The following is a 25,408-nucleotide window of genomic DNA, read 5'->3' as shown; positions in this document are numbered from 1 at the left end:
TATTTAGCCATATGAAACATTCAGAGAAAAACATTACACAGAGCTTGTCGTTCTTCATTCGGCTTGTTTTGCCTTTTAGTATGTAGGCAACTGGACTCTTCATCTTGACTAGCTTGCTTGTTAGCAATAACATGTGCCACATTTGTGTGATCCTTACTCTTTTCATGTTTATCAAATTATGGATTATTGAAATTCTTTCCTCCTGTATAAAAAACACCTGTTTTGTCTGCTAGATGTGGATGTGAATAAAATATCTTGCATCGCATTTTGTGTTCATCGCTAGCTTCAAGCCACGGCACACTTTGGAGCCAATTTTCAGAGAAAAGTCTCTTGCTCGGGTTCAGTTTGACTTTTATTTGTAAGTGATTAATATGTGACTGATATAATGATTTATTGATTGTTGTTGCAGCACAATCAATGCCAATCAAACTGATGTAATATAATATATATCACACACACAAGCTCCTGTGGGCCATTTCAAGTGCTCCGGGGGCCCTCTGGTGGCCATGGGGCCCCTAAGCAGGCACTTATCGTTTATACGGTTGGCCAGCTCTGGGCAACAGACTCTATGGCTGGTCCCAAGCCCATGTAGTAACATCCTTTATACAGTCATGTGCTCACAAACTGGTGAACCAATTCATACCCAATCATGATACCATCACCTATTACCAATCCAAATGTTCAAAATGGGTGTTTTTTTGAGCATTCCACAACTTGTCTTCTCTTGCCCCTGTCCCAACTTGTGTTACTGCCATCAAAGGCTGTCGCACCCAAGCTCAGCCGACAGGTGTTAAGTTTGTCCACACATTTGTCCTTTCAGCTCATCTATTTTGGAACAATTCTGGATGTTCCCCACCCCTGCCTTAGCCCATCTTCCAACCTAAATCCCACTCTAATTCTAGCGTTGTTTGGAGGAACATTCTCATCATTTTGTGAGAACACATGGTCCTCACAAATATTGTAGCACGGGAGCACACACTCACGCAAACCAGAGTAGAAAAAACATATGTGAGGTAAGCATAGCAAAATGTCACAAAGCAACTTTTAATGAGTGTAAAGCCCAGTTGGAAAGATGCACTATATTTTCCATGGCAGTTGGCTGAACAGTACATTTGACTGCTATATCTCCAGCTCTCCAAACTCAAGGGTTTCTTCATAATTGCAGGTCAGTGTGAATCTGATGCATCAGCTGCCATAAGTCTTAATTAATTCTGCGCTCAAAAGACGCCTGCAGCACCCACCCATCTGTTTCTCTTTAACCTGCAAGTGAGGCAAGGAGAGGGACCGGAGGAGATGGAAAAGAAATAAAGGATGAAGTAAAGATGAAAAGTCATTTTGGTTCAGTCAGAATGCCCTTTTGCCATGAGTAACCCTGACACTGTGAGCACTCTGGCATTACAGCCATCACATTACACTGATCGCATTACAGCCATTATGACCAGCAACCATGGAGGTGGAGGGCAAGCAGAGCTTCAATGAGGATCCATGTTGTTTGGCAGACATTACTGCTTTTCATACAGTAGAAGCTGTTTTCGGCATTGAACATTACTCGAGTAGAGATGGAAATCATGAATCAATATGGAGATTCAAATAATTGTTCAGTTCATTTCAAAGATTCATAGACACTATGTAGTTTGTTCAGTTTCCTTTGCAAAGCTAAGATGTCACATCAACGTTCAAAGGCACTCCAGTACGTACAATAGAAAATGAGTGTTCAGCACTTACTCTGACTGTCTTCAGTTTAGAGGTATGTTCAGTCTGCTGCTTCAAGCTGTTACATTCAAGTCGGTACGAAACTAGCCTATACAAGCACTGCACATTAGGTTAATAGGTAAGTAGTGGGCTATTTACAAGAGACTTTTTGGATTATATTTTGTGGTCTGTCTTAAGTCTTTTTAATTAGGAAGTAACATACTCTGCGACACAGCTAAGCTAACAACAGTTCACTGAGTCACAGGTAAGGAGCTCCATTGCCTAAAGCTGCTGAGTCAGTCAGTGACAATGGCGACTCAGTCCTTAGTTCACTGTGAATCACAGTAAAATACATTGTTGTTTAAAACTCTTGAAAAGACCAAAAAAGTCACAGAAGCAATCATAATTTGGATAACGCAGTTATGAGTTATCCAAATTAGCTACTGAGCTACTGACATTACATGGAGTGCTTGCGTAAGTTAGCACTACTGCACTGATGACACTGATTTGTTGCAGTTGGTGATTATTTAACGCATACTTGATGAGCTGTTAAACAAGCAAAGAGAGAGAACACCCTGAAGATGCTGGAGGGACTACCCGGGAATTTCTCAGGATCTCTTGAGAGGAGCTGAGCTTGGCTTGAGAGATGACAATGACTCGTAATTGGTTGGATGGTGCAAAATGCATTGACACAAACTGTATTTATTTCACAATAATAAAGGAATTTCATAGGAACATAATATACGTATAATCAAAATCATCTAAATTTTAAATTATTCTGTGGCAACACTAATTTTGCAAAAAAATCAAACTGTCATGATCCGTGCTTGGATATTTTGAAGTTATGTTTATTACGTTACGTAAGTTTACGTTACGTTTCTTCTTTTGCTTTACTTCCTGTGTTTTCTTGCCCTTGTAATTGTCTGATTTGTTTCACCTGTGTGCCATTAGTTGTCCTCCCTTGTGTATTTAAGCCTGTGTCTTCCCCTCAGTCTTTGTCAGGTCGTTGTCTGTGAATCCTTGCCATTGCCCCATGCCACTAGTGACTGTCTTTCCTTGTGTTGTCTTTGTTCATGTCCATGCCACATTTTATGTAAGTGTTCTTCAGTGTTGTCTATGTCCGTTTGCCATGCCATGCCCCTTGTATGTGTTTTCTAGTATTGTCTTGTTTCCTAGCAATGCCTTCTCCATGTAAGTGTTTGTTCAGTGTTTCCCTGTGTTCTTCCTTCCCTGTGTAATGCCTGACTACCCACGCGTTTTTCAGTAATTTTTGTTTTTGATCTTTTGCTTCATTTTCTCGTTTTTGGACTCAAGTTGCTAGACCCCAGTGTGGATTTCCTTTTGTTAACCTTTTGGGACTTTGGGTTTTTGTTTGGACTATTACCTGCCTACCTGTGTTGACCATCACCTTAGTTAATAAACTCCTTTCAATTGCTCCATCCCTCCCTCGTGTCTGCATTTTGGTTCAATCTTTGTTCCCCGGAAACCCCACTTTCCTAAAACAACCTACTTACAGCAACGAGCAGCTGCAACGTTTGAGACTGTCCTCCCGCCTTAATAAATTTAGGATAATGGATTTCTACGTCACTTCCATTAATACAACAACAAAGTAATGATTAGCTCAGCACTATGCTCAGAACACTATTTCTAACAGAAATACTGTTTTCAATCACTCATTATTTCCCGTTGCTTCCATTTTGCAGTTTTATTTTCAAGTTACAATCAATGACACATAACAGCAGACTGTATAAATAGTTGACAGAGTTTCTGGGTATGAAAAGTAAAGCCAATGCATGAGTGACTTAAATCTACATTCTTTTTAATGGCCAGAGGCCCTATTGTATGTAAGCTAATGGGAAAATGACCATACTTCTCACTAAACTATTACTTAAACAGTTTCCTAATGAGTTTATGATCAAAATTGTTTCAAGTTAATCGTTTCAATACAAAATAATGTTCATTTTGTTATGTCTCGTCGGGTCTGTTGAGGTGTTGTTCACTGCTGTCTGGTCTGTGTCTTGCACTTCCTGTCTTATTGTGAAAACTAACTCTCCTCTCGTTTAAGGCCCTTGACTTCCTGGTGTTTCCCGCCTGTCTGATGGTCTGCCCTGCCCTGATTGTCTCCACCTGTTCCTTGTTACCTCGTGTATATAATGTCTGCGTTTCCCCTGCCCTGTGCCAGATTGTCTCGTGCCAACCCTGTGCTACACGTCAGTCCAGCGTTTGTCCAAGTGAATCCACAGTCAGTAAAGAGTCTTGTTTTTGGTTTTTGACATCAGAGAATATCCTTAGTGCTTTTTGTTGTACTTTAGTATTTTTGTTGTACTTGTATTTTTGTGAAAGCACTTTGAGTTTGTTAAATAAATAGGCCTGAAGCCATTTTGTTTTGAAAGAAGTGTCTGAGTCGTGCATTTGAGTCCAGTACTTTGAGCCTTGCCAGCATCACACATTTAGCAAATTATGGTCCCATTTAGAGTAAAATAGAGGGTACAGCTATCACTACCGCAATGTCAGATTCTCAATCAGATACAATCAGGATAGAGGTCTACTGATGTGTATCCTCCACAGCTCTACCCTGTCATCCAAAAAAAAAAAAAAAAAAAACAATGTCAAGCTTGAGGCTTCAAAATGGTAGTCCATAAACCAATGGTTGATATCACAGTGGATTTACACTTGTATACAACACTTTGTTGCATTGAGTTCTAAAAAGCTTTGCAGCAGCTCATTGGCCCACTCTAAGGCTTTTATTTCAAAACATTTTTTTTTTTAAATGTGTCATTAACAGCAACTAAACAGCAATTTAAAAGCAGCACAGGAGCCAAAATGAGAATAGCATTTTTGTTCATTGTTTAATGCAGTTACAATAATTTGAACAATTTTGTAGTTTTCAGATTTCCACATTTGGCTAAGGTGTAGCCTCCCCCAGTAGTATGTATTTGTCTTAAGGCAACAATCTCAGTCTGTTTATATGTATGTACTGTATATGTATGTATGTCCTTTGCATATCTCAAACTGTTCACCCAATCTGCTGTACACTTGACTGATGTACTGCTGGGGGCCCAAGGATGTGCAATGTTTAATTTGGTGCAATTTGGATGACATTTGAAATTTGGGTATTTTATATTGGAATTTGATATTGAACATTGGAACGTTCAACATTCTAAGTCATTAATAGTATATTGGGTCTGCTTTCTATAATAAGCATTCATTGTTGCAGTTGCAAATGATAATACAGTCAAAAGTCATATGTTCCTCACTTTTGATAAGCCAAATTATAGTCATCTTTAATTGTGAAGAGATCATGTTTCTTCCACGTTAGCCTCTCTGCAGGGGCTTCCTGTAAAATCTAGAATACAATTCAAAATGCCTCTCCTTACCAACGTATAAAGGCCTAAATAGTAAGGCACCACTATGTCTTAAAGAGCTCATTGTACCCAATTACCCCACTAGAACACAGTGTTCCAAGGATGCAGGCTTACTTGTAGTTCCTAAAGTCACCAAAATTGGAATTGGCACCAGAGCCTACAGCAATCTTCCAGTCTCAGTCCACAGGTCACACACCCTCTCAGTGTTTAAGAGTAGGCTTAAAACTTTCATTTTTGATCACTTTTATTATTGGCTTTTTAAAACCCTTCCAGTCCAAGACCAAATATTTGTGCTAGTTCCATTGTTCAGCCTCTGAACATCTCTTATTACCTTGAAAGGCAGCACCTTTTCTTTATCCAGAAATTGATTATAAATGTGAAGAACATAGTATGATAAGTAATAAATACAGGCAAATTTTATCAAGTGCGATAACAAATCTTCACCTAAAGCAAGGAAGCCAAACCATGTAACTAACCATTTTAACTTCATGGTGATAAGCGGTTAGCAACTAGAATTTGAATTAAACACAATAGCATTAAAAATGTATAAAGAACACAAGCAACTAAATTCAATGGTGATCAGTGGTGTTGATGGTACCACCCACAGTCTGTAACATGCTTTTGGGGCCACATTTAAGTGAATTTTCAGTACAGCAGAGAAAACAAACAAAAAAAAAAATGCAGAAACAATTGTATCCTTTATCTTGGAAGAAATTCAACTTTTGTGGTTTATCGGCCACAGTTCTTGTAAAAACGAAGCCATTCAAATTAATTTAAATTCTCTTCGGTTTTATTTATATTACACCACATCACAACAAAAGGTATCTCATGACAATTTTCATAGCAGTTTACAGCAGGTCTAGAGTATTTTCTCTACTAGACTCTTTAAATTTACAGAGACCTGACAACTACCCCTTGAGCAATCACAGTATTATTATTATTACAACAATGATGATAGTAAAAATAATAAAAAGCTAATAATAATAGCAGTAGGTGGGAGTCAAGTAGGACTGCAGCAGCAGGTGCAACCATGATCCACAATCCCAGAGCAGGCACAGTCTGAACCTGCAGGGAAGACGGCAAGCTAGTTACATGCATTAATGGAACACGAATGTGTACAGATGGAAAGGGAGAGGAGGAGGAAGGAGCTTAGTGTGTCATGGAAAGTGCTGCGGCAGTCTAAGGCTATAGAAGCATAACTAGGGGCTGGTCCAAGGCAAGCCTGAGCCAGCCCTAACTTACTTGTAACCTTTATCAAAAAGGAAAACTGAAACCTACTGTCAAATGTAGAGAGGGTGTCTGCCTCCCAAACTGAAACTAGGGGATGGAGACGAGCTTGATCGCTGAAGGCCCTGGCTTCCATTCTACTTTTGGCGACTTTAGGACTCACAAGTAAGCCTGTGTTCTGGGAGTACAGTGCTCACATAGCTGTGAGGAAAGTATAACATGAAGTTCATCAGCAGAAGCAACCTTGTGCTAATCTTCCCTTGCCTCTCAAACAGGAGTACATATAGACTTTTTACTAGTTTGTTAAAAAAAAAGTAGTTAGACTTTAGAATAAACTAGACTAGGTAGAATGAATCATATCAATACAGTAAGTAAATGTTGTTATAATGTAATTTAATATGATGCTGTACAATTTGATTAAACGTTTTGCTACTACTATACTTATTTATAATGATATGATATGAATGATAATAACAATGATAAATTGATCCAGTAGAAGATGCTGTTGTAAAACGTTCCATCCATCTTTTTCCTGCTGTTTAGGTCCATGTTACGGTGGGAGCAGTCTAACACAATGTCTACACAGGTTGCATAGTGAAAGCAGGACATTAGCATCACACCTACACCTGCTTCCATCCTCCCTGTGCAAACAAACAGAATGCATTCAGGCATAGCACTGAGTGTAGGTCAACTGAGTTTTAGGGTGCTGAAGAGCCCAATATGCACTATAGTTACATACAGTTGCGTAAAAGCTAAGAAGATATATGTAAAAAGAAAAGAAAAAACATGACATGCTTGCATGCACATCTGAATTGTTTAAAATAGAAGCGGATGCGTTCTGTCAGAAGTACATGCCTTCAATTAGCATTATATCCCAAATGTAAATCCCATATATAAAACCTATATATCCTTCTCCCCAGCTACGTCTTCCGAGGGGATCCCAAGGCATACCCAGGTTATACACCATATGTAATGCCTCCAGTATGATCTGGGTGTATTATAGGGTCTCCTCCCAATTGCATGTGTCCAACCAGCTTTTGTAGCCTGGGGGTCAGCATGCCGAGGACCTCACCTTACATCCAGCCTTGCAAGATGGCTACTCTGTTATTCCGGAGCAGCAGGATTAACACTGAACAACTACTAGTGGCTTGCCAGCTAGCTTCCCTCCCAGACATGGCTCCAAGAGGGCATCCTTGTCTCCCCTATCCAGGTGAGATAACACGCTTCTGACGTTGCTGCTACATAAGGGCTCTGGTCTGGGACCAGTTTGTCATAGGCGACCCTTTCAAAAGCTATTGCCCTTGGCAACACAGGGCAAGTGTACTCAAATCAAAAATAAAAAATACTACATTTGACTCATGCATTGAACATTAAAAGTTTTAAATATATGCATGGTGTAGTGACACAGACATACTTCTGTTTGTGCAGTTTCTATGCAGTGTATGTACTGTGTATGCTGGTAATACTGTAGTCGCTGGGTACAAGATCAGAAGAACTCAAACACTGAATTTTCATGGTGAGTTGGTGACAGATGGTCTTTTAGTGCGTGGGTCACTGTATGTATATGTATGTGTGTGTGTGTGTGTGTGTGTGCGCTACGGCAGTGGGTGGGGTGTGTGTGTTCTACTTCATACTGTGAAAACAGGTCCACTGATCTGAGCAGGGTGTAGATGCCTCCCTTTGTTTATAAAAATGCTACACAACACATGTAGCATATGTCAGTGCTCAGGATGGCAAACACACACGGCAGTTCACACCTGACTCCTTCCAGTCAATGATAACACCAACTGTCCATATTGGTTTCATTTAAGTTGTATGTTTCAAAGCATTTACGTAAGAGCAGACTAGTGTCTTTGAATTTGTATCACCTTATTTACCCTGAAAAAGATGATGTATGTTTTTGACGCTGTGTGATACAGTACATTATGCATGTGGCAGGTTCTGACAATTGTGTATCTATTAACACTGCTCCAAATTTGTTTGTGTCAAATATTAAAAGTGTGTTTGCAGAGAATGAATCACCCTTTAATAAGGATTCCCTCTAATGAGCTAACAAGAATAAGACCACCTGTGCCAGTCTGGATCTTCATCTGCCGTACAGGCCAGTATAACAATCATCCACAGATGAGTGAAACCGAATAATATCACTCAATTTTATTGCATAACTTTAATGGCTGTCTTGACAAAGATATTCCATCCATCTGCTTTCATGTACCTTTCCAGATCTCGGTCCAGAGGCATTTCCAGACCAGATGGAATATATAATCCCTCCAGTGTGTCCTAGGTCTGCCTGGGGATCTCCTCCAAGGTGGATGTCAGCAGAGAGGTGTCTAGGAGGGATCATGATCAAATGTTGAACCACCTCAACAACTTCTGGATGTCTGAGCTCCTCACCCAGTCCTAGAGGATGGACTACAGCCTGTGAGGGAAACTAATCACTATTAATTCTTACAGTAACCCAAAAATCAAGGGCCCTGAGTGAGACCTGAAAAACAGGTAAATCTTGGTAGTGGTTAGAGATGCACAATCTTTGATGTTATGGCCAAACTGCTTGGAGTACATGACACACAGATGCACAGCAACACTTATGTTATCACTATTTTATCCCAGCTTTGTTTGTTTTAAGAGAGATTCCTGCATGCTTTCCTGTTGGATTGCTCTTTGCTTACTGTTCCAGCTACATCCTAGACTAGTCTACTTTTTAGCCTAAGCTAACCAGGACAGCTATGCCAACTGTGCCCTGTGAGCACTGTGTGATACTCAAGAAAGCAAAAAGAAAGATTGCTGACCTTAAAGAGGACTTTGATGGCTTTTCAATGAACTGCAGAAGAAAGATTCTCTTTTGATGAGCTTCATAGATGGTTTCTGAACAGTCTCAAATTCATTTCTTCTCTCTGTGCAGCTATTCAGGGCACAGTTCTGTGGGACCCCTTGACTTCTCCATGACTTTCTTCCTGCTCGACACCGAACCATCAGTCGTCCGTGGCTGAAAAGGTAGCTCGCAGTCACAACAGAGACTTTGCCTAAGCCTCACCAACCACTACGAGACCCTGTCTGACACTCCGGGGTACCCAGCTCAGGGTGGCCCTCATCACAGGTGATGAGCTCCTCTTCCTGTCCTTAGATCTGAAAGAGGCTTTGCTCATAAGTTCTGGAAGCCTTCCTTGCCTTGAGTTGGCAGGGAATCGCTGATTGGATACCCCATCCTCAGCGACTTTAACACTCAGGGTGAAAACAGATTGTGCGCTCTCCCGCCCAACGAACCAACAGCCATCTTCTCCTTGTCTCCTCTCCTCCCCAGCCACATTAATAGTGGGGGATTTAATAATCTGGAACACCCTGTTCTTCAGCGCAGCCACTCACTACCTCTCTGGAGCCATGTTCACTGACTGGATAAGCTCTTGGGGCTGCTGCTGTCACCTCCATCCTCTACCAGTTGAGTGATTGTTCATATGGGGATAAATGTTGCAGCTTGTCAGCAGTCTGAGCTGACCAAAAAGGACTTCAACAACCTTTTTAGCTTTTTAAATACTTTTTGAAAGTCTGTTTTAATTTCTAGTCCTATTCCCACACGTGGAGTAGAATCCTCAGCCCCCACACTTGGATTGCAGTCTACCTGCAGAGTTTTCAATATAGCCAAACATTACTGGCCAAATTGCAACACACCATACAGTCCTCTCCACATGATCGATAGTTTAGATCCCACCCTCCCTTTCCAGAACCTCCATCTCTGCCTATAGTGGCAATTCAGAACACTACTCCTCCCTGTTTTTTTTTTCTAATGATCTAACACTACGATTACTGAGATATGTCTGTCTCAAGGGGACACTGTTCCCCTGATGGAGGCATCCTAATTTTGCATATTTTCACATTCCCAGGGCTGGAAGAGGTGGTGGTCTAGCTGTTTTCTGTAGGTCTGAAGTGCCATCCTGTTGCTTTTGATAATTCTATTGACGTTTTAAGTTTCTTAATCACTGGTCCTCCCCCTTACCCTTAATTTATACCCCCCCTAAATCAATTAGTTTTGTTTCATTTTTTAGATCTTATAGATTCTGGTAACCTCATTCAATCTGTTAAAGGGACCACACATTCTAAATGTCTAACATTAGACCTTTTGCCTTCGTCTGGTTTCTCCATCGCGTGTCTCAGTTTGATGGATACGATTGTAACTGATCATAAAGCTGTTGTTTTTAAAGTTCTACTGCAGCTCTCTGTTCCTAGTCCCTACCCTGAAATTCACTCCGGCATTCTCAGTGCTGGTTCTGCTGTTAAGTTATGTGATCCTATTAATTCATCACCTTTTAATTCTTACAACAGTGCAAAAGAGCCATTGCCGTTGGCAATACAAATAGTAATAATAATATGGAGTTGGGAAGGGGGGTTATATTCTGAGAAAAAAATAAATTAGTCGTTAATACACAAGAACAAAAATCAGATATTCTCTGAGAATAAACTGGCAAAATCGCACCATTTAAAACTAGGAAACCAAAATCAAATGACCTCCCGTGGCTGAATGATCACAGTCTAGGCCTTAAAAGACTAGAAAATCTGTTTATTTAAATCAGCTTGCTTTTCTGAATTTATTTTCAGAAATAAAAATAATCCTACAGTTCTCTTTAAGGAAATTGATTCTGTTATTTGTGGTCCCTGAACCTCTTTTCCTGAATCTGATATTGAGCTGTTTGATTTTGTAAATAAGATGGAGAATTTCAGGTCCCAAATCCAGCCTGACCCTTGCATTCTTTCCATTCTCCATGTTAGTTCTAGCTCTTTTACCCAGTTTCAACTCATCACAATTTCAGTGTTAGAAACTACAGTCTGTCATATGGAGTCCTCATTCTGTATTTAAAATGTAAATTGACCAGTAAATGGACTGTATTTATATAGCACTCTCCGATGACCACCAAAGCGCTTTTACAACACAAGCCTGCAATCACCCATTGTCACCCATTTTCCGGTGTTAGCCCTGTTATTTTGCAAACTCTTAATAATTGTCTGGCCTCTGCTTCTTTGCAAGTTTTAGGCATGCCTTTGTTCACCCATTCCTAAAGAAGCCTTATTTGTAGCCTCATGCATAAATAACTACAGACCAATCTCAGAATTGTCTTTTTTATTTAAGGTTCTGGCGCAAGTAATTTAATCTCAACTGAAATCTTAATATTAATATTAAAAAATAGTGTTTTTAACAGTTTCCAGTCTGGTTTTAGGGCACTGTATAGAAACAGCACTTGTTAAGGTTGCAGACAGAGGCGACTATTTGATTTTAGTTATTTAAGATTTAGGAGCCACCTTTGACACAGTTGATCACAGTGTCCTCTTTCATCGTTTGGAGACTTGGGAAGACATCAAGGGCTCAAATCTTAGCTTATTCTGCGACTCTGGGTAACTCTTCTTCCCTAACGACTGGGTTGAATTGTGTCCCTAAAGGCTCAGTTCTTGTCCCACTTCTGTTTTCTACTTTCATGCTGCCTCCTGGATGAAGTGCTTTACCATTTTAATGTTTTATACATGCAGTTTAAACCCACAGATCATAACAGCCTAGCAAATCTCACAACTTGACTCTCTGATATTAAAACCCTGGATGTCCCAAATTGTCCATAAATTTAATGATAACATCAACATTCACCCAAATTCCATCAGCCTTTTTGATGCTAATCTTGGTGGTCTGTTAAATGATATCAATTAGGCTGTGAGAAATCAAGGGGTAATATTTGATGCTAAGCTCTGCTTTGACGATCAAGTCAAAAATGTTGTTTTTGTTCCAGCTCATGCTGACATTTTTATTTATTACTGACATAGCAAAAATTGTGTGTTTTATCTAGTGTCAGTCAGGCTCCCTCCACCATCTCCAGTTGGTACAAAACACTGCTGCTCAACTTACTACCAGGACGAAGAGACACGATCACATCACCCCAGTGCTTGCCTCCCTACACTGGCTCCCTCTTAGATAATGAATTGATTAAAACATTTTATTGCTCACTTTTAAGGCTTTAAATAGCCTTGCTCCTAAATATATCTCTGATTTATTGACCTGGTATCTGCCCTCTCAACCATTAAGATCCACGGATCAAGCCCTGCTGGTTACTGCCATTAAAGTTTATTATTATTTTTATTATTACAGATGGGTGTTGGATTAAAGGAAGCACCAATATTAAGTGTCTTATGATCAAATAAAATAATGTGTAATGTGAGAGAGGTCATCATTAAAAAAATGATCACCAGCTCTGCAGTTCTGCTGTACAGAACCTTTTACCGTTTTAGCACACAACTTTACTGTTTTGGTTCAGAGCCACAGCGATCATCAGCGAAGTTTCTAGCAGTTACAGACAGCTTCAGTTTCCACTGAAACAGACCATAATAAGCTCACTGTCCACTACCTGCTCAGTGGCAAACAGCAGACTGACAAAGTTTGGTCAACTTAGTGGAGCATTTAGCAGTTAAAGAGCCAGATATTTTTCTCGAGGGTTGGTGGAAACCCAAACAGAGCCGAAAGAGCTCTGCATGTTTTTTTTATTAGTATTATTTTAAATTTTCATTATGAACCCACCTCCTGACAGCAGCTGGTTCGACCAGTCAAAGTTCTGCACAACATGTTACTGATTGGCTCGTGTCAGCGCCTTACATGCCTTTGCAACCTACAATTATCAATACTACCCTTCTCATTTACATGTATCTTCAGAGAGTTAAAAAAAATAATCCCAGTTTTAGAAAGGCGTTGTTCCACCCCGTGTCATAGAGTCTCCAAGTATGTGGAAGCCAATGAACAGCCTTCTTCCAAAAGATGTTTCCTCATTTGGTGTTTTGATGATGGTGGTGGAAGGTGCTGTCTGACACTTTCCTCCAAAATCCCTTATAAGTGCTCAGTTGGGTTGAGATCTAGTGACTGAGAAGATGATAACATCATCACCCATCTGCTACAGGCCTGCTTAAATGGACAGTACTATTTAATATTCAAAAACAAGATGAAGTGTAATTTGTTTAATTTCTACAGTGTGTGTAGTGAACGCAAACAGAGGCGGGTATTATAATAATGGGAAGCTTTAGTAATGGGAAATTTGAGGGTTTGTTCAATCTGCCACTGATTTGATCTCTTACTGTACACCGTAGATTTCTCCTTTCAGTTGTTATAATTGGCCCTGATACTTTCTAAACTGTATTTTTGAGTGAATACACGTAAAATGGATTAATTAGAAGCTTTTGTTTTCCAGCCTACTGTGTTGATTTGATGTCTCAGCAGCTCAGACAGGCCGAGTCTTATTTAAGGCCTTGTTTTCACTATATCTGCATTCATAGTCAGTCCTAACGTGTTTTCATAGCATTAGACTTGGATTATGAAACAAACATTTTGTGGACATAGCTCTTTTGATCATGGTTGTCTGATTTCTTTCAAACATTTCTTTAAGTATAGGACATGTTTTATGTGTCTTTGTAGAAAGCCACAACTTGAATTCTAAATGGACAGAAGATTCCTTAATTGTCACATGCAGTCATACTACAGTACAACATAGTGAAACGTGTTTTCTGCAGTTTAACTCATCCCTTGTGGGCAGCCACTGTGCGGCGCCTGGGGTCCACATCCAGCTCTGAGCCGCGGTTAAGGGCAATCGACCTAAAATACATTTTTTGATGTTAGGGGAAAACAGTTTTGTCCACCATCTGTTGTGATAAAGTCCCACTCACTCTCACTGCTGAGATCTAGGAACATCGTGACATTGCCACAACAAAGACATTAGACAGGCCGGGAACAGTTTATCTGTATATTCTAAATCACTTTCTTTTGAGGTCAAACTGAAAGCGAGTGCAGGTGAAATATCAATAATAATCTTTGTTGCAAAACTATAGCAGGTCAAAGTAAATAATTTTACTGTTTTTTTTCACAACCTGATCTGTCTGATCAGTTTGAACTTGCCGTTGCCATAGTTCCCAGACTTCACTTCCTCACTTACAGAGTATAATCTCATTACTTAAAGCAATATTGACCAGGACTACATAAATAAAACCCAAATTGTAATAAACTGGAATTGTCCTTTGAAAGGCAGTTACAGGCACACACACACAGACACACACACACACACACACACATAGATAAATAAATAAAACTGTGCTGCCAGTTTACATTCTCACCAAACTCATTAATTATAATAATTTTGTGTGTCATCTTTGACCTCGGGTACTTTTGTTTGGCAAACTGAAGGTGTACTTTTTTTAAATAGGTCTCATGGCAGTGGCAGAAGTTGGACTTGGCTCAGTTGTCATCATTGAACTTCAGTCTTGTGAGAACTGACGGTTTATATGGCTGGGGTGACCTCTGTGTCTCTGGTGAAACGTGAATGTCCCAATTGGACTTTCTCTGCTGGTCCACTGACTCCTGATCGATGACCTTTGACCTCTTCAGCATGGACGCTGCAGGTGGTTTCGGTTTGATGGTTCACTCATGGCTGATGTTGTCTCTTGCAGATGTTCATTCATCGTATTTTGGAATTACTCTTCTTTCATGCAGTCCCCATACGTGGCCAGCTGGCGCATATCACATGTTAAACAAGCCAACTCCATGACGACTGACCGACTGGCTGATAGAGACTGTGAGATGTGAAATATGAACGGTTTAAAAATGACCGTGCTGCAAACTTCTGTGTGTGTTTATGCATTATGTGGGTGTACATTTTCTCTGCATGCGTGGAGGAGGAGGTGAAGGAGGAAGTGGTAAGACAGTTAGCTGAAGCTCCTCCTCACCGATTCTGTCTCATCATCTCCTGATATTCTAGGTTTAAAAAAAAAAAAAAAACCTAGATCCTACGTTTGTAGTTTTGTCCAGCATTTCTGTCTGTAGTGATAAGATTTTATGTTATTGCTGAGAAAAGACCATCTCTGCTTGAATACAACGGAGTGCAGAGAGTACACAGAGCAACCATTAGACAGTCTGAAACCAACCCACAAACCCATCATGTCTACACCACTTACTCAGTGCATCCAAAGATAAATGTTGCAGTTCTTTTCAGAGCTAAGATGCACTAGCTGATTCAACTTTGACCCACTGGACTTGCTGTAAAAGCAGGCAAGTAGAACAGACATAGACAAAACAGACTTTTACATTGACTTACAATTTCAGCTCCACAGAACTTGTTTCCTGGGCTGCAATGATCAATTCGCTGCATCAATGCATCATTGATGAATTATGCTGATTCAACTGCATCAATCTTTTAAGGGAAATAATTGAATGGAGCCTGGCTTCAGCATCAAGCAATATCAGATGCTTTAATTCAAACTAACCACAATTGTTTAAACAAAGATGTAATATTGTCCTATAATAATAAGATCATCAGTAACTCTGTCTTCAAGCAAAAGAAGAAAGAACACATTTATCCAACAAATTGAAAGATCACTTGCCACTGCCTGCTGTCACAAAAGCGCAGAGCAGCCTCCTCTGGAAAGACAAAATAAGCACAGCAGCATACAACTCTCAAAAGACTGCAAGACTGGGGTCATCGACACAATAGGGGTTAGCTGGGTTAGCTCTAGGGTTAATAAGGTTCCCCAATCTGGGTACGAGTACTAACTTTAGCCTAGTTAGCATAGCGACAGAAAAGATTGGCTTGCACATTTACATGTGACACAATGGCTGAAGATAGCAAGAACACAGGTGTATCTACCAGTTGTTAATCCCAAGGCCCATCAGATGTCATTTTCAGAGAGCATATTTAGATATTGTATGTAATGTATTTTATTCTATCAGGTGAAAATGGTCTCTTAGACCCCCTTCAGACAGGATTGATATTTTAGCAAAACTACAGCCTGTGTACTATAATAGACATAGACATTCTGTAGGACTGGCCAAAGGAGAATTGCTGTACACACCACTGTAGTTGCCATCGAGGAAAGGATGCACAGCTTCCTCAGATGCAACAACACTGGAAGGTTGGATGAAATAACATCAGTATGAGCGAGTAAGGTCAGACTTTGATTTATCTTTTTAAACATGATGAATATGGTGTTTGTGTTGGCGTGCATATGGTCACATGTTGGCTTCCAAAGATAACTTGATCACACTTGTGCAGTATGTACACTTTCCAAAGAGAGCAGGAAGCCACCGATGCCTGTGGGAATGTATCTTCAGTAGGATGCGGCCCTGGATATGCGCACACTATGTACTTATGCACATGCGTATTGATGCGCAGTATAGCCTACTGTCAAATGTGAAAATTGCATGGAAATTATATAAACCTGCAACCAGCTCAAGAGTGGTTTTCCTTTTCACTGCGAAAGTGAAAAGGAAAAACATCTTCAACATACAGGCTCAATAAGCATGAGCTGATTACAGCTCAGCTGATTTTAGTTTCATCTTTTGTGTTATTAATGCTGTGTCATGTTTCAGACACTGTAAATGTGCATTCTGTCTGTCTTTCTCTACACACAGCATTTTCTTTTATGTCTTTTACATTAAAAAGTCAGTAGTGGGTTAGTTGCTACTCTGTATTCACAAGACAACACAGGGATTCTGTTTCAACAGAATAAGAATACCGCAGGCCAAAGTATCCAGAGAGCAAAAAAAGAGGGAGAAAAAAAAAGGCAGTGTAAATTCTGAGTAAATGCACTCATGCATTTATAGATAACATGCAGCCTCATTCTCACTACTCGACACATTTCAATATAACTTATTTTATTTGGTTTTGGACTATTTACATTATTTCCTTTTACGCAGTCATGTCAGAAAAAGTAAATAAACTGACTCTCACCACTCACCCCCTGCAGTTTTAGATGAGAAAATAACTTAAGGATTTAATCATGTACCTAAATTAATCAAATATTAAAGATAAAACTGTATTTGAACCCCTACGACCTCCCCCAAAAAAAGGAAAAAAAAAAAAAAACTCAAAATGAAATCAGCTAAAATTGTTGACATTAAAAACCATCGGTGGGCAAAGAGACAGGCATTTGTCCATATCGCATGAATTCACCTAAAATTCTGAGGTTTTAATATGTCATGATGATGAGATGAGAAAATAAACACATTTGGTCTGAAGTATTGGTGATAAAAGATGTGCAGGATGTTAACCAAAAAATCTGTTCATGAGGCCATGTGGCATAATAAAAAAGGAGGTTGTTCACTCACATAAGGAGGCTCAGACGAAGATAAAGTCTTTCTTATTTAAAAAAAAAATTTAAAAAGATAAAAATCTGAAATGCCCTTTTGGCCATTCTGCACTGCAGTCTGGTGAAAACTGATTATCTTTTCAAAGGTTATTGAAAATTAACTAAATGTCTTAATATTAAATATAAAACAATTTTGTTCAGCCTGTATTTATATTTATAAATGTACATGATGAGCCTTGGCTACCAGCAGATGACTGTCATCTGGATCACACTAACACTCTCATACTGAAAAAGTATGAAACAAGATCTGAAATTATAAGGAGCACCTTTTTCTATAATTTCTAAATGGATTTATCAACATTCATCCTTTTGACACTGGTTGTAGCCGTGTCAGTCATTGATATTAAACTACAATTAGGCTTTCAGGCAGAGAACGTAGTTTCAATCATGGATTCCTTACAAGTTAAAGGAAGCCTGTAAAATCCTGGCCTGTTGAAACACTTGCCGTGGCGTTGTCTATGAAACATGAGCAGAGGGGGTTTGTGTGGAATTATCATCTGTGCTCAGATCGTTCGGGTTATTTGTTTTAATTGGATGCGTTATGAGGAGAGAATGCTCGTCATATTCCTGTTCTCCCTTTTTCTGTGAAAGCAGCCCAGAGCAGAGGAATTTGAGAGGAGCCGTGAGATAAAAGAGGAGTGGAGGGTGGGATCGAGAGGGATGTCCGCTGAGGATCGGACTCCCCCATTCAATCTGTGCAATCTCCACGACAGCGAGAAATAGATTGCTTTTTAAATAGATTGCTTAGCTCCCTATCTTGGAGCCACTGATGTGGATACATTTCATAGCGGCCCTTGTTTAAATGAGTGCCGGCGCATTTGATAGCAGAGCCACTTACCCTGCTGTTATTAAGGCTACAATACTGTTAGTATAGCCCTCATCCCCTATTTGGAGTCTAAAAACAAATGGGAAAAGAGAGTGAAAGAGAAACATTACAGACACATTAGGGGAGGTGCTGAGGGCATCCTTCAATAGATAAGAGAGATCCACTGTTTAGTTATTAATTGTGAGGTATTTTGTGTGTATAAGCTCCACGGAGTCCTTCATTAGAGTCAATATTATGCTAGAGGTAGGAAGAAGGTATGACAGGAGGTAAAGAAAAAAGAAACAGGGGGAGACGTCTGTGTGCTTTTGTCTCAGGAAGAGAGGAAATGCAGCACATTTCCAATTGATTAATACTGCAGACAGGGCTTGTTGGCGGAAACCACATTATGCTGCTGGTTGGTGGGTGGGTGGGGGAGGGGGGCAGTGAGAGCCAGAATTGTTATCACGATTCAGTGAGGGGAAGAGAGTGGCTCAGGAGACACTTTAAGCTCCCTCTCCCTCAGTGTTCCGGTTCTTCTGATGCCGCTGACTGTCCTCACCCGGTCATTATGCGGGGCTTTCTTTACAGCACGGGGCAAACGCTTTGTTCCCCAGAGCGGGTAACAAGATTGCCCCATCACCATCTGTCCTTTTAACAACGAAAAATCCAGTGGATTTCAAGAACGGAACTGAGGGATCTAAAGGGATTAGAATAGGTATCAAATCAACGTTTTCTATTAAACATAAATCTGACTGGTAACTGACTGGTACTGGTGCTTCAAACAGTCAGTGAATTCACAGGGCTTGAAGGACAAGATGGATGTTATTTTTAATGTCAACAAATCCCATGAAATGATCAAAACCAACAATGTCTGTCTCTCAACACTGCCCGACTTCTGGATCATGTGTGTATCTGCCATGTCTCCTAGAAATTACATTTTTGCCTGTTTTAAAGAAGGTGTCATTGCTGCCTTGATTATGTTTCTGATCGTGCATTTGCAGTCGTGAAGGAGAGAGAGAATGTTCTCGCGCTGCACTGAACTCATGGGGAGTCGATGAGGGTGGATGGCTGGTGTAAAAGTGCAGGGCTTAAACTGTGGAGACCAGCATTCACATCCTGCATGGCTGGGTTAACGCTGTACACACTGGGCAAGGAAAGATGGTGATGAGGGAAAAACATCCAGAGTCATGATTTAAGTCACTGCTGAGTTTTTAACATTTCTTGCTGTGGCAGTCTTCCCAAATTCTAACTAGGTGCTTTTTGAGTTTCCTCAAAAGAACCATAAAAGAAAGAACCATGCTTTAATTGTAATGCACAGATATTTTCTGAAAACCTGTTGTTGATGGTGAATGCTTTGCAGGTCCACAGATGCCAATGAATAAACTGAACTGTGTTTGAATGACACTCCTTTGAGAGCACAATAAAGAAAAAAAAAAAAAAAAAAACATGATTATGAGGACAGGAATTGTCTGTGTCTCTCCCCAAGCCCATTGGGTCCAATTGAAGATTCCAAAATGACCCACAATTATAGAACTGTATTTTTAAAAAAGGGTCAATAACTCCCCAAACAGCTGGTCACTGTAGTTTTTAACAAACATTAGTCAAATAGAGGGAAATACTGTATTTGTTGGGGGCTATTTGTGCTAGCAGGCCTGTCTTTGTGGGGCCGAGTCAAAATAAACTGCAGTCTGTGTGTAATCATGGCAATGGAGGAGCATGTCAAACAGTGCTACAGTGCTGCTCACTGATGTGCTTTTTATAGTTTTTGGACAACAACAGAGCTCTACGGCACAGAGCGATAAGCTGTGTTGTCGGATGCATTCGTCGCTGGTTTGGGTCTGCACGTGGAGTTTGTTGACAAGAAGAAAACTGCAGAATATCGTCACACTTTCTTGCTCCTCACTTGCATTCTGCCCAAAACCCTGAACAAGCCAGCAGATTCTGAAGGAAAGAAAGCCAATAAAGCAACAACTGAAGAGGGTAAATTAACCTAAAAAAAAAAAAAAAAAGTCACTTAATTCAATAAAAATTAAAACTGCTGCATGGTTTAAAATGGTACTAGAGTCTTTTCTTTAGAGCATTCCCATCATTTCTGTGTATTTATTTATGTATTATTAAAATATTTAAATGTGCTTCAATTTGATATTTCTCTTGCAAGACTGAATGCAGTTTCACATTTCGTTTTAAAAAGGTGCATACAGTACACTTCTTTATGTTTGTCAGTTATGAGGATCTTTTTCATTTTTACCTACTCAAGCGTGCTGTGCTGCATTACACCCAGCTCAGTCTACGGAGAGAGCAAAGTAAAGATGATGCATAATTAATTGGTACAAAAGCCGAATATTTCCTGTGGCGTTTCTGCCAAATGAGCCTGGGTCCTATCCCTCCCATCATTACCGTCAATTTTCCTTAATAGTGTGCTTAATAAGTAATGAATGGCCTGAAAACAGAGTGTACCAATAGCTGCAGTACACACAGTGCAATAGCCTCCATCAGGCTTTAAACTCCTCCCTCTTTATTTCAGTAACATAGTGCCACATTCAAAAATAAATCTATTTGAAATTTTCACAAAAAAAAAGAATTATTTGACTTTTTCCAACACAGTGTAAACCAAACATTTCATTCTTGACCTGAATTCTACACAAAATGGAATATTCCTGACTCAAGGGGAAAAAAAATGGGAATTGATCCTCCAGAACATGTGTAAAATTTAAAAAAGAAGATATTGTTAAATATACTGCATCTGTGGATACACTGCTTTCTAATGAAAAACAGTGGCTTGTGCCTGGCTACACGTGTGTGTTTTCAGTCCAACGGGGTTGGTTTTGGGATTCTAATTACTGCGGTTTTAACAGGATTACAAGAGATAAAATGTACTAAGACGCTCGGGGTGTTTGCGGGCTAAATTAAATAGGATGTAATATGGATGTCTGCTGCGTGGTGATAAGAGGATGTAAATAGCCACCGACAGTAGATCAGCTATCTGGGGTGAATAACAATTGTGTGAAGCTCAGGGCTTCCTCTTGATTTTCGTGGTAGTTGTGGGTTGGAGAGGTCCCATCTATTCTTACAGAGTTGAAAATATAATGTAGTTGAGTGATAAACATCATCGTGTGCGGCAGAATTATCCTATATTCATTCACCACGATGGGAAATGTAAGCATCCATATTTTTGTTCGAATTTTCTATTTACTACCACTACTGAACCAAAGAATGGATTGATGGAAGTTTAACAGAAAAAGAAATAAATCCCTCAAACGTTTTTAGATTCAGTATGTCTAGAAGGCTCTGCAGCAAAAATGCATGGTGCTAAAATCCAAAACATTAGATGTCGACAATATGTGCTGTGTTGTGGAGGATCCATCACTGGCATGACAATGTACGATAGCAAGGGGGATAGTGTTCAAATCCATGCTCATTTTCATTTTAAGTAACAGAACAATTTAAAAAAATGTACCAAAAAGTTGATCTCAAACAAACATTATGTGTTACATTTTGAAAGCGACATATTCAGTTCAGACAGAGGCTCAATCTGTATAAAGTGAAAGCGTTGAGAAGAAATGAAGCAGAAGTAAAAAGCCCTGACTGGCTATTTCTTCTTCTAACTGTGCTGGTGTAACTCCCAGTGAGAAGGCAGAGCAGAGGAGGAAATGGGTTTTAGTTTTTAATCTTTGGCTTTTTGTCTGTGGGATCGCTGGAAGGCCTCTGGAGTGAGATCCAGGAGATTTTTTTTAAAGTGAGGAGACAGAAAAATGTTTAGGCAGCAGTCCATAGCCGATCCTCCGGTTGAGGAGGACGTGTTCAGGATTCCAACTTTTATCCACGGGCCTGTCTCTGTATTTGTATGAAGAGGACAAAAATGATTGTAATCCACTGCCGAATTCTGAAATTCATCAAAAATATCATTTAGAAACCCATCTCATGTTCCTTCCTGAATTTACAAATTGCTAAAACAGGCCTCAAGAGCTATAATGAAGGCCTCTTTTCACATACTATCTTTATATTGTATATCATGTTAATTAAAGCTTCATTTCACATTTCAAGTTCAAAAGAGGGATTTATTTATATTTACAGCCACATTTTATTAACAAAAATAAGGCACACTTACAGGAGAAAATTACATTCTCATCACTGGTGTTGTTGAAATGATTGAAATGCATGCAGCATTTGTCCCTGGTTAGCTTTAAAACAACAATCAGCAGCAGCAGCATGCCATTGCTACAGAGCAGCATACATTAGTGCACAACCTCAGCAGCTCTGTGGCTGCAGAGAAAGACGGGAAGAGGTGGCACTGATGTAAAATAAACAGCAGTGTAGACATCCCAGTGCCACCAGCAACGGCTCACACAATACTGAGTGATAGCGCACGATGCTTAATTCATCAGGAAAGAAACTGTCCATTGCATTTGATATTATGTGTCACCAATGAGCGTGGCAGCGCTTTACAACAGTTTGGAAACAAGCAGTGACAATCCAAATACAGGCTGACACACACACACACACACACACACACGCAGAACGACACTAAGTGCTAAGCACTTTATACCACATCACTGTCACTGACAAGCCTTTTCGTAAGTGCGTGCTTGTTACTGCATCAATCAAGTATTCATTCGTGTGCTGAAAGTCACAAGATGTGACGAGGATGTGGTCTTGAAAGCATCTTCTATTATATCATTAATGTGTTGTGTCCTGTGCATTATATAAATTATATAAGGTTCAGTGTGGGAATATGCAGCCAGTTTTTAGGAATAATGCACCAGTGGAGGCTGACTGTGTCGGTGAATATAAAGTGTTCACATGGTGCAAAACGACTGGATCACATGGCAGCGGAGGCCCTGCATCATCAACAACAAGCAACCCGGAGACACACAGATGCACAGGAAACAAACAGCAAGAGGACGCCACACCACCTCCAACAGTCAACACACGAGTGCAGGGGAGAAAACGTGCGTGTGAGTTTTATTCTTTTGCGATTACGCCACGATTGCTCTTCCATTTTGCGTCTTCCTACACGAATGTAGCGCGTCGCTTTCTTTGTTTCCATAAGAAGATCAACAGTAATTATCAACTAAGCCAAGTGTTAAACATATCATTGTATTATTTGAATAATCTGCAATGGTAACGACTGGGATAATTTGTATAATTACGATCACGAGCATGTCTGAGTGACTCGGCGGCTAACTTTAAAATTAGCGACTGCCTGGGAATCTTCTGCATGAGAATAAAACCGCCTTAGAAATTGACTTATTTGATATTCCACACCAGCATTAGGCGAGTAAAAAATAATTTACACCAGCCTGGTGGTATGAGGAAATCTCCAGCGTACGATCATGGAAGGTGACATGTGTGGGGACATGGCTGTATGAGTCAAGCTGATCCTATTAGGTGTTTAAATGGATTTTACATGGGTGTTAAGGTTCAGAATGTGCCATCAGACATGGAGAGGGAATCCATATTCATGGGGCATCACTCCAGCCAGCAACACGATCAGACACCATTTGAGCCAGGTGTAATTGTTTATCTAGACGCTTCTCTCCACAGTGCACAAGTTGAGCTGTCGACCACTCATGGTGGACATTTTGTTTTCTCAGCCAAATGTGTGTGTGTGCGTGTGTGTGTGTGTGTGCGTGTGTGTGTGAGGCTCGATGGCAGCCGCAGTATTACATGTGGTGTAAACCTCACTGCGATAAATGTCATTTGAGCACCCATTTGCATAAAAAAGGGGCGTAAAGGGGGGAAGGTAAGAGGCTGCTCGGCTCAGCTCCATAATAAATGCACTACATGGAGCTGAATAAGAAGAGGTTCCACTCTATAGCCACAACCAGAGGAAATAGAGCACAATACTGTCTGCTGAGACACCATCAAATACTACAGGCCTTCGCATACTGGGAAAGGCAATACTGATGATACTTTTTGGACCAATATTTTGTCATAAATTGAGCAAAATCTAAAGGTGTGTCACTTGTGTTCAGTGTTTTCCTGCAGAAATATGCTTCATTGAGAGATCTCACACAGCTTTCAGACCATCAGCAGGTCCTAAAATATCCCAAAAAAATCAAACTAAATGGCCTTTTTTTAATGCACAGGCCCAAAAATGACACATCCAAAGAATAAATTGGTTGTTGTTCAAGAACCGCTTTGATTACATTGATGATTACAACTGAAAGAATTAGTCAATTTAATCCATTTGTTGATTCACAGAAAATTAAATCAGCGGCAATATTCAATAAAGTCTGTTTAAGTAATCAATCCAGAAAAAATGCCAAACAATCTGTGGTTCCAGCTTGTGAAGATTCTCTGCTGAACATGGCTTTAAACTGAGTTTCTCTGGCTTTGGGACTTTTTATCACACAAAGCAATAAATTAATGGAGAAAATAAATAATATTATAAAAGGCCAAATGAGCGCTTTGAAGGCATCACATGTGACAAGTATTTCCACAATCTTCAGATGTTTTCTAGAATAAATGATTAATTGAATTATGACTAAATTAATCCAAATTAAAAAAATCTATAGTTTGCTGCAGGCCTAGTCATAATCCTGCTCTCCTCTGAGCTAACTCTTGGGGGTGGATTATCAGGAAATCAGCATTAGTCTTTCTGAGCCAACCCTGATCAAAATGTATTTCTTTTTCCTTCAATGAAAACGTAGCTGTACGTGGTCAGCAAGGCTGGATAAGTGACCACAAAGCAGGCAACTGCCCTGGGGCCCCAGAGCTCCAGGGGCCCTGAAAGCTCTCGGCTTGCTGTGTGTGAACTGGTTTGTGTTAAAGTAATTGAAAATTAGTTTGAGAATACGTACCGTCGAAGAACAAAATCAACTGACATGAAAAGAGCCTCAATGTGGGTCTAGCTTCATTTCCTGATCCTGAGGCCCCGTCTTCAAGAGTGTTAGATTTGTATTTCAGATTTGTGTTTATATGTTGCATGTTCCAAAATGAATTGTAGTTAATCACTTTACCACCCGGCAAACCTGGGGGCAGGTAGCGCTGCACATTTTGCAAAGGGTGGATGGAGAGGGGGGTTAGTAGTGGACAATAATGTCCACTCATTACTGCCCCAGGGCCAACATGGAAATGCAATCGAGCCACAGCCACAAGGCCACAAATGCTGTTCCAAATGTGGTGATACTAATTGTGAGTATTCATGTTTGTGTTGGCGTGCAGG

Source organism: Chelmon rostratus, chromosome 20, assembly GCF_017976325.1.
Source record: "Chelmon rostratus isolate fCheRos1 chromosome 20, fCheRos1.pri, whole genome shotgun sequence".
Taxonomy (NCBI): Eukaryota; Metazoa; Chordata; class Actinopteri; order Chaetodontiformes; family Chaetodontidae; genus Chelmon; species Chelmon rostratus.
This window is presented reverse-complemented; position numbering follows the sequence as displayed.